The sequence below is a fragment of the Ranitomeya imitator genome, chromosome 4 (genome assembly GCF_032444005.1).
Source record: "Ranitomeya imitator isolate aRanImi1 chromosome 4, aRanImi1.pri, whole genome shotgun sequence".
Classification (NCBI taxonomy): Eukaryota; Metazoa; Chordata; class Amphibia; order Anura; family Dendrobatidae; genus Ranitomeya; species Ranitomeya imitator.
The window spans coordinates 480,113,374-480,124,155 of NC_091285.1; positions in this window are offsets into that span (position 1 = coordinate 480,113,374).

The following is a 10,782-nucleotide window of genomic DNA, read 5'->3' on the forward strand; positions in this document are numbered from 1 at the left end:
GAAAGGTCATATTCGCCCATCGACATCACCGTTGGGAGCAGGGTTCTTTTTTGTGGCCACGAAGGATGGCTCTTTGAGACCTTGTATTGATTACCGCCTTCTTAATAAGATCACAGTCAAATTTCAGTACCCTTTGCCGCTGCTGTCTGATTTGTATGCTCGGATTAACCCCTATCTGACCTCGGACGGGATAGTACGTCCAAGGTCAGATCCCCTGCTTTGATGCAGGGCTCCGCGGTGAGCCCGCATCAAAGCCGGGACATGTCAGCTGTTTTGAACAGCTGACATGTGCCCGCAATAGGTGAGGGCAGAATCGCGATCTGCCCGCACCTATTAACTAGTTAAATGCCGCTGTCAATCGCAGACAGCGGCATTTAACTACCGCATCCGGCCGGGCGGCCGGAAATGACGTCATCACCGACCCCCTTCACATGATCGGGGGTCGGCGATGCGTCTCCATTGTAACCATAGAGGTCCTTGAGACCTCTATGGTTACTGATGACTGGTGGCTGTGAGCGCCACCCTGTGGTCGGCGCTCACAGCACACCTCCATTTCTGCTACATAGCAGCAATCAGCAGATCGCTGCTATGTAGCAGAGGCGATCGTGCTGTGCCTGCTCCTAGCCTCCCATGGAGGCTATTGAAGTATGGCAAAAGTAAAAAAAAAAAAAAGTTACAAAAAATGTGAAAAAAAAAAAAAATATATAAAAGTTTAAATCACCCCCCTTTCGCCCCAATCAAAATAAATCAATTAAAAAAAATCAAAACTACACATATTTGGTATCGCCGCGCTCAGAATCGCCCGATCTATCAATTAAAAAAAAGCATTAACCTGATCGCTAAATGGCGTAGCGAGAAAAAAATTCAAAACGCCAGAATTACGTTTTTTAGGTCGCCGCGACATTGCATTATAATGCAATAACGGGCGATCAAAAGAACGTATCTGCACCAAAATGCTATCATTAAAAACATCATCGCAAAAAATAAGCCCTCAACCGACCCCAGATCACGAAAAATGGAGACGCTACGAGTATCGGAAAATGGCGCAATTTTTTTTTTTTTTTTTTAGCAAAGTTTGGAATTTTTTTTCACCACTTAGATAAAAAATAACCTAGTCATATTAGGTGTCTATGAACTCGTACTGACCTGGAGAATCATATTGTCAAGTCAGTTTTAGCATTTAGTGAACCTAGCAAAAAAGCCAAACAAAAAACAAGTGTGGGATTGCACTTTTTTTGCAATTTCACCGCACTTGGAATTTTTTTCCCGTTTTCTAGTACACGACATGCTAAAACCAATGATGGCGTTCAAAAGTACAACTCGTCCCGCAAAAAATAAGCCCTCACATGGCCAAATTCACAGAAAAATAAAAAAGTTATGGCTCTGGGAAGGAGGGGAGTGAAAAACGAACACGGAAAAATGAAAAATCCCAAGGTCATGAAGGGGTTAAGGCGGCTAGTTGGTTCACCAAGATAGATCTTCGAGGGGCGTATAATCTTGTGCGAATTAAACGGGGCGATGAATGGAAAACGGCATTTAATACGCCCGAGGGCCATTTTGAGTACCTGGTTATGCCATTCGGGCTTTCTAATGCTCCATCTGTGTTTCAGTCCTTTATGCATGACATCTTCCGAGAGTACCTGGATAGATTCATGATTGTATATTTGGATGATATTTTGGTCTTTTCGGTTGATTGGGAGTCTCATGTGAAGCAGGTCAGAATGGTGTTCCAGGTCCTTCGTGCGAATTCCTTGTTTGTGAAGGGGTCGAAATGTCTCTTTGGGGTTCGGAAGGTTTCATTTTTGGGTTTCATTTTTTCCCCTTCTACTATCGAGATGGACCCTGTTAAAGTTCAGGCCCTTTATGATTGGACTCAGCCGACATCTGTGAAGAGCCTGCAGAAGTTCCTGGGCTTTGCTAATTTTTACCGTCGCTTCATCGCTAATTTTTCTAGTGTTGCTAAACCGTTGACTGATTTGACCAACAAAGGTGCTGATGTGGTCAACTGGTCCTCGGCGGCTGTAGAGGCTTTTCAGGAGTTGAAGCGTCGTTTTTCTTCTGCCCCTGTGTTGTGTCAGCCAGATGTTTCGCTCCCGTTTCAGGTTGAGGTTGATGCTTCTGAGATTGGAGCAGGGGCTGTTTTGTCGCAAAGAAGTTCTGATGTCTCGGTGATGAAAACATGTGCCTTCTTTTCTAGAAAATTCTCGCCTGCTGAGCGCAATTATGATGTTGGTAATCGAGAGTTGTTGGCCATGAAGTGGGCATTCGAGGAGTGGCGACATTGGCTTGAAGGAGCCAAGCATCGCGTGGTGGTCTTGACGGATCACAAGAATTTGACTTATCTCGAGTCTGCCAAACGGTTGAATCCTAGACAGGCTCGATGGTCGCTGTTTTTCTCCCGTTTTGATTTTGTGGTTTCGTACGTTCCGGCCTCTAAGAATGTGAAGGCTGATGCCCTGTCAAGGAGTTTTGTGCCTGACTCTCCGGGTGTTCCTGAGCCGGCGGGTATTCTCAAAGAGGGGGTAATTTTGTCTGCCATCTCCCCTGATTTGCGGCGCGTGCTGCAGAAGTTTCAGGCTGATAGACCTGACCGTTGTCCAGCGGAGAAACTGTTTGTCCCTGATAGATGGACTAGTAGAGTTATTTCTGAGGTTCATTGTTCAGTGTTGGTGGGTCATCCTGGAATCTTTGGTACCAGAGATTTGGTGGCTAGATCCTTTTGGTGGCCTTCTTTGTCACGGGATGTGCGTTCTTTTGTGCAGTCCTGTGGGACTTGTGCTCGGGCTAAGCCCTGCTGTTCTCGTGCCAGTGGGTTGCTTTTGCCCTTGCCGGTCCCGAAGAGGCCCTGGACGCATATTTCCATGGATTTTATTTCAGATCTCCCTGTCTCTCAAAGGATGTCGGTCATTTGGGTGGTTTGTGATCGCTTCTCTAAGATGGTCCATTTGGTACCCTTGTCTAAATTGCCTTCCTCCTCTGATTTGGTGCCATTGTTTTACCAGCATGTGGTTCGTTTGCATGGCATTCCGGAGAGCATCGTCTCGGACAGAGGTTCCCAGTTTGTTTCGAGGTCCTTTTGTGCTAAGATGGGCATTGATTTGTCTTTTTCTTCTTTCTTTCCATCCTCAGACAAATGGCCAAACCGAACTAACTAATCAGACTTTGGAGACATATCTGAGATGCTTTGTTTCTGCTGATCAGGATGATTGGTTGTCCTTCTTGCCTTTGGCTGAGTTCGCCCTTAATAATCGGGCCAGCTCGGCTACTTTGGTTTCGCCTTTTTTCTGTAATTCTGGTATCCATCCGCGTTTCTCTTCAGGGCAGGTTGAGCCTTCGGACTGTCCTGGTGTGGATACGGTGGTGGACAGGTTGCAGCAGATTTGGACTCATGTGGTGGACAATTTGACAGTGTCCCAGGAGAAGGCTCAACGTTTCGCTAACCGCCGGCGCTGTGTTGGTCCCCGACTTCGTGTTGTGGATTTGGTTTGGTTGTCATCTCGTCATGTTCCTATGAAGGTTTCCTCTCCTAAGTTTAAGCCTCATTTCATTGGTCCGTATAAGATTTCTGAAGTTCTCAATCCTGTGTCATTTCGTTTGTCCCTTCCAGCTTCTTTTGCCATCCAATGTGTTCCATAGGTCGTTATTGCGGAGATACGTGGCGCCTATGGTTCCCTCCGTTGATCCTCCTGCCCTGGTGTTAGTTGAGGGGGAGTTGGAGTATGTGGTGGAGAAGATTTTGGATTCTCGTATTTCGAGACGGAAACTCCAGTACCTGGTCAAGTGGAAGGGTTATGGTCAGGAAGATAATTCCTGGGTTTTTGCCTCTGATGTTCATGCTGCCGATCTAGTTCGTGCCTTTCATTTGGCTCATCCTGATCGGCCTGGGGGCTCTGGTGAGGGTTCGGTGACCCCTCCTCAAGGGGGGGGTACTGTTGTGAATTCTGTTTTCGAACTCCCTCCTGTGGTCATGAATGGTACTTCGGCGAGTTCTGTCCATGGACTCCCTCTGGAGGCTGTGAGTGGAGCTTCTGCTTCTGAGGTTCCTTCCACAGGTGACGTAGTTTATTCTTTGGCTGGCTGTTCTATTTAACTCCACTCAGATCATTACTCCATGCCAGCTGTCAATGTTCTTGTACTGGTTCATTTCATTCTTGGATCTTTCTGGTGACCTGTCTACTCCAGCAGAAGCTAAGTCCCTGCTAGTTAATTATTTGTTCATTGTTTCCTTGTCCAGTTGGCTATCATGATTTTTCTTTGCTAGCTGGAAGCTCTGGGATGCAGAGTGGCACCTCCGCACCGTGAGTCGGTGCGGAGGTCTTTTTGCACACTCTACGTGGTCTTTTGTAGTTTTTTGTGCTGACCGCAAAGATACCTTTCCTATCCTCAGTCTGTTGAGTAAGTCTGGCCTCCCTTTGCTGAAACCTGTTTCATTTCTGTGTTTGTGACTTTCATCTTAACTCACAGTCAATATATGTGGGGGGCTGCCTTTTCCTTTGGGGAATTTCTCTGAGGCAAGGTAGGCTTTATTTTCTATCTTTAGGGCTAGTTAGCTCTTAGGCTGTGAAGAGGCGTGTAGGTCGTGTTAGGTACGCTCCACGGCTATTTCTAGTTGTGTGATAGGATTAGGGGTTGCGGTCAGCAGAGCTCCCACTTCCCAGAGCTTGTCCGGTGTGAGTTTAACCATCAGGTCGTTTCGGGTGCTCCTAACCACCAGGTCCATAACAGACTGGGCAGTATACTACGCGGGCTGTGCAATATACTACGTGACTGGGCAATATACTACGCGGGCTGTGCAATATACTACGTGACTGGGCAATATACTACGTGACTGGGCAATATACTACGTGACTGGGCAATGTACTATGTGGGCTGTGCAATATATTACGTGACTGGGCAATATACTATGTGACTGGGCAATATACCACGTCACTGGGCAATATACTACATGACTGGGCAATATACTATGTGACTGGGCAATATACTACGTGAATGGGCAATATATTATGTGGCGGGGCAATATACTATGTGACTGGGCAATATACTATGTGGCTGGGCAATATACTATGTGACTGGGCAATATACTACGTGAGTGGGCAATATACTACGTGACTGGGCAATATACTACGTGACTGGGCAATATACTATGTGGCTGGGCAATATACTATGTGACTGGGCAATATACTATGTGACTGGGAAATATACTACGTGACTGGGCAATATACTACGCGGGCTGTGCAATATACTACGTGACTGGGCAATATACTACGTGACTGGGCAATTGTTGTGAATTCCGCTCTTGGGCTCCCTCCGGTGGTTGTAAGTGGCACTTTTGTGAGTTCTGCTCTTGGGCTCCCTCTTGTGGTTTCTAGTGGTATGGCTGCTCCTTGGAGTTAGCTGTCATCAGCTGCCTCCACTTATCATCTCTTCTGCTCAGCTATTTAGGTCTGGCTCTTTCTTCAGCCAGTGCCACTTGTAAATGGTTCCTGGTTGGATTCACATCTCTTTGGAGTTCCCTGTTATCCTGACCAGTTCAGCTAAGCTAAGTTTTTGCTTGCTCTTTTCTGTCCATAGATTGTGGACTTATCCATTCTGTGCTTTCTATGTTTGTCCAGCTTATCAGTGTGAATTAATTCTGTCTTGCTGGAAGCTCTGGGAGGCAGATTTGCCCTCCACACCTTTAGTCAGGTGTGGAGATTTTTTGTAAATTCTGCGTGGATTTTTGTAGTGTTTTATACTGACCGCACAGTATTCCATCCTGTCCTATCTATTTAGCTAGACTGGCCTCCTGTGCTCATCCTGGTTTCATTCTGTGAATGTCTTTTCCCTCTCCACTCACAGTCATTATTTGTGGGGGGCTAATCTATCCTTTGGGGATTTTCTCTGAGGCAAGATAGTTTTCCTGCTTCTTTCTTTAGGGGTAGTTAGCTCTTAGGCTGTGACGAGATGCCTAGGGAGAGTTAGGAGCATTCCACAGCTACTTCTAGTGTTGTGTTGAGCTTAGGGACTGCGGTCAGTACAGTTACCACGTCCTTCAGAGCTCGTTCCATGTTGCTCCTAGACCACTGTATCATAACAGGCAATATACTATGTGGCTGGGCAATATACTACGTGACTGGGCAATATACTATGTGACTGGGCAATATAGTACGTGACTGGGCAATATACTATGTGGCTGGGCAATATACTACGTGGCTGGACAATATAGTACGTGACAGGGCAATATACCACGTGACTGGGCAATATAGTACGTGAATGGGCAATATAGTATGTGACTGGGCAATATACTACATGGCTGGGCAATATACTACGTGGCTGGGCAATATACTATGTGGCTGGGCAATATACTACGTGACTGGGCAATAAAGTACGTGACTGGGCAATATACTACGTGACTGGGCAATAAAGTACGTGACTGGGCAATATACTACGTGGCTGGGCAATATACTACGTGGGCTGTGCAATATACTACATGGCTGGGCAATATACTACGTGGCTGGGCAATATACTACGTGGACATGCATATTCTAGAATACCCGATGCGTTAGAATCGGGCCACCATCTAGTTACAGCATAACAATAAACACAGATCAAAACAGATACCAAGAGGAATGAGGGCCCTGCTCGTAAGCTTACAAACTATGAGGAAAAGGGGAAACACGAGAGGTGGAAGGTAACAATTGCTTTCGTTGTTCTGACCAGCCATAGTGTAAGGATCGGGTGTTCATGTAAAACTGCATGAACCAGTATTGGCCTAAGTATGTAACAGTACAGACACAGAGGGCTATTAACTGCATGAAGTGTAAGAGAACATAATGTGAGGAACCTGGTTATGGTAAAAACTTTGATGGGTCACACAGGAATAGTTAGGTTAATGCGTTGAGGCAGTAGGCCAGCCTGAACAATGCGTTTTTAGGGCACGCTTAACTGTGGGGATTAATCGTATTAACCTGGGTAGTGCATTCCAAAGAATTGGCGGAGCACGTGAAAAGTCTTGGAGACGGGAGTGGGAGGTTCTGATTATTGAGGATGTTAACCTCAGGTCATTAGCAGAACGGAGGGCACGGGTAGGGTGGTAGACTGAGACCAGGGAGGAGATGTAGGGTGGAGCTGAGTGATGGAGTGCTTTGTGGGTGAGGGTAATAACTTTGTACTGGATTCTGGAGTGGATGGGTAACCATTGTAATGACTGGCACAAGGTTGAGGCATCGGTGTAACAGTTGGTGAGGAATATGATCCTGGCTGCAGCATTCAGGACAGATTGGAGTGGGGAGAGTTTGGTAAGAGGGAGACCGATTAGTAGAGAGTTACAATAGTCCAGACGAGAATGAATAAGCGAAACAGTAAGGGTATGTGCACAAGTTCCGGATTTTTTGCGCTTTTTGCCTGTTTTTTTGGCGGTTTTACAAGGCAAAACGCATTGCGGAAAAATACGCAGCATGTTCATTAATTTTGCAGATTTTTCAAAATGCTGTTTGATGCATTGAGAAGCTCCAGAAAAAACGCGAAAAATCCGCACAAAAACTGCGCAAAAAATGTGCAAAAACTGCGAGAAAACTGCAAGCAAATCGCGAGAAAAACACGTGTGGATTTTATGCAGAAAATCTCCGGTTTTGTTCAGAAATTTCTGCATAAAATCCTGACGTGTGCACAGGGGCGGACTATAATGAGTTCAATCTGGGCGGTAGCCCAGGGCCCAGTGGTGTGGGGGGACCCTGGACTACCGCTCAGATTGACCGCTGCGGCAGTTTAACGCTATTGACGTGCGGTCCCGCGCCCGCACGTCAATAGTTAACAGCCGCCAGCCAATCGGAGGCTGGCAGCTTACGTCAGCTGCAGCGCGCACATAGCCAGCGTCTGATGTTATGATCTGGTGGTTTATGAGCAACATGGAACGAGCTCTGAAGGAAGTGGTATCTGTACTGACCGCACTCCCTAAGCTCAACACAACACTAGAAGTAGCCGTGGGATGCTCCTAACACTCCCTAGGCACCTCGTCACAGCCTGAGAACTAACTACCCCTAAAGAAAGAAGCAGGAAAACTATCTTGCCTCAGAGAAAATCCCCAAAGGATAGATTAGCCCCCCACAAATAATGACTGTGAGTGGAGAGGGAAAAGACATTCACAGAATGAAACCAGGATGAGCACAGGAGGCCAGTCTAGCTAAATAGATAGGACAGGATGGAATACTGTGCGGTCAGTATAAAACACTACAAAAATCCACGCAGAATTTACAAAAAATCTCCACACCTGACTAAAGGTGTGGAGGGCAAATCTGCCTCCCAGAGCTTCCAGCATCACATAATTAATTCATACTGACAAGCTGGACAAACATAGAAAGCACAGAACGGATAAGTCCACAACCTGTGGACAGAAAAGAGCAAGCAAGGACTTAGCTTTGCTGAACTGGTCAAGATAACAGGGAAATCCAAAGAGATGTGAATCCAACCAGGAACAATTGACAAGTGGCACAAGCTGAAGGAAAGAGCCAGGTTAAATAGCCGAACAGAAAAGACAATCAGTGGAAGCAGCTGCTGACAGCTAAATCCAAGGAGCAGCCATTCCACTTAAAACCACCGGAGGGAGCCCAAGAGCAGAACTCACAAAAGTGCCACTTACAACCACCTGAGGGAGCCCAAGAGCGGAATTTACAACAGTCTGATGTCATTGTCAGTCGCCTGTGAGTGTGCGGTTCAGCTGCAAGGAGGGAGCTTCGCCAAAGGAGCGCGGTCAGATGAGAAGAACTCGTTTTGTTTTGTTTTTTTATTGAGAGCAGCAATCCCGGGGACCCGGGCCAGAATGCTGGAAACTGGGGGAAGAGATGCTGGACATTGGGGGCAGAGATGCTGGACACATTGGGGGCAGAGATGCTGAACACATTGGGCCAGAGATTCTGGACACATTGCGGCAGAGATGCTGGACACTGGGGGCAGAGATGCTGGACACATTGGGGGCAGAGATGCTGGACACATTGGGGGCAGAGATGCTGGACACATTGGGGGCAGAGATGCTGGACACATTGGGGGCAGAGATGCTGGACACATTGGGGGCAGAGATGCTGGAAACACTGGGGGCAGAGATGCTGGAGACTGGGGGCAGAGATGCTGGACACACTGGGGGCAGGACTGGAGACATGGGTAGAATGTAGATACGGGGCATGATTGAAGACACGGGGCAGAATGAAAGACATGGGGCAGGATTGGAGACAGATCGTGCAGGATCATGGGGCAGGATGGATATGATGGAGACCAATGGGGCAAGTTGGGGAGATCATATGGGGCAGGATGAATAACCATGAGGGCAGGATGCGAGAACGTATGGCTGGAGCCAGGAATGAGATACACGGGGCCAGGATGGGGGATATTATTATTACCATAGGCGCTAATTAAGGGATATTATTACTGCAGTGGTGTATTTATTTTATTTTTTGAGTATACTGTTTTAAATGGGGGGCGGTCCTGTTACTGTGCAGAGTGACACTATGTCGCCTTTCTTTCTTCATGTGGTATAATGTACAAGTTGGGAAAAATTAAGTAATGTGTTCTGCAAGCGGAGCTCGAGATAACTGTGTTATTTCCTGCAGAGAGGAGTCCTGGCTGGAAGAAATGATGGCGGTATGCGCTGGATGAAAGATAAAGGACTTCACCTAGAGACGTCACTGGTAAGGCAGTGTGTTACCTATACACTGAAGCCAAAAACTGTATACTATACAGAGGTCATGTGTATAATGTCACCAGTGATCACTGTATTACCTCTACACAGACACTGCATACTAAGTACAGATCTCCTGTGAATACTGGCACTTATGTTGATAGTATTGCATTTTTTTTATTATTACTGATCAGTATTGTAGTATTCAGTCACTATGTGGTGGCAAAATGTGGTCTGGTCATGGTGTTGCGGTATTTGTCCCTTGTATGTGCTATTATTTGGTCACTATGTGGTGGTAATATGTGGTCTGGTCATGGTGTTGTATTTGTTCCTTGTATGTGATATTATTGATCATTTTAAAAATTGAAAAATAAATAAAAATATACCTAAATTGTATTGCATATTTTAACACATATTTAATAGGTTACAATAGAGTAGGGCCCGGCCAAAAGTGTCTACCGTGTTATAGTGGCGGCTTGAAAAATCTTTTGGCCAAAACAAAAGCTGCCGGTTATATGTGTGATCTGGTGATGGGAACTGTTAATGTGTGATAGGTGAGAAGTGGAGTTTCACTCAGCAACTATTTTTCTGGAATAATCTGGTTCAGGTATATGATGACCCCATCGCATACCCCGTCACATGACCGGGGGGCCCACAGAGTCTGAACAGCCAGAGGCCCTGGCTACCCTTAATCCACCCCTGCGTGTGCACATACCCTAAGGCTATGTGCACACGTTCAGGATTTCTTCCAGAAATTTCCTGAGCAAAACCGGACATTTTCTGCAAGAAATCCGCATGCATTTTTTCAGTGTTATTTGTGCTTTTTTGACTCGTTTTTTTCCGGAGCTTCCCAATGCATTAAATAGCGGGGAAAACGTGAAAAATCCTCCAAATTAATGAACGTGCTGTGTTTTTTACCGCAATGCGTTTTTTTTCCTCAGAAAAAAATGCATCATAGGCACAAAAATTGCGGAATGCATTCTAAATGATGGGATGCATAATGTATGCGTTTTTTATGCATTTTATAGCAAAAAAACGCAAAAAATCCACACCGTGTGCACACAGCCTAAGAGTTTTGCAGAGTCGAAAGTAAGAGAGGGTCGAATTCTAGAAATGTTTTTGAGATGCAGATA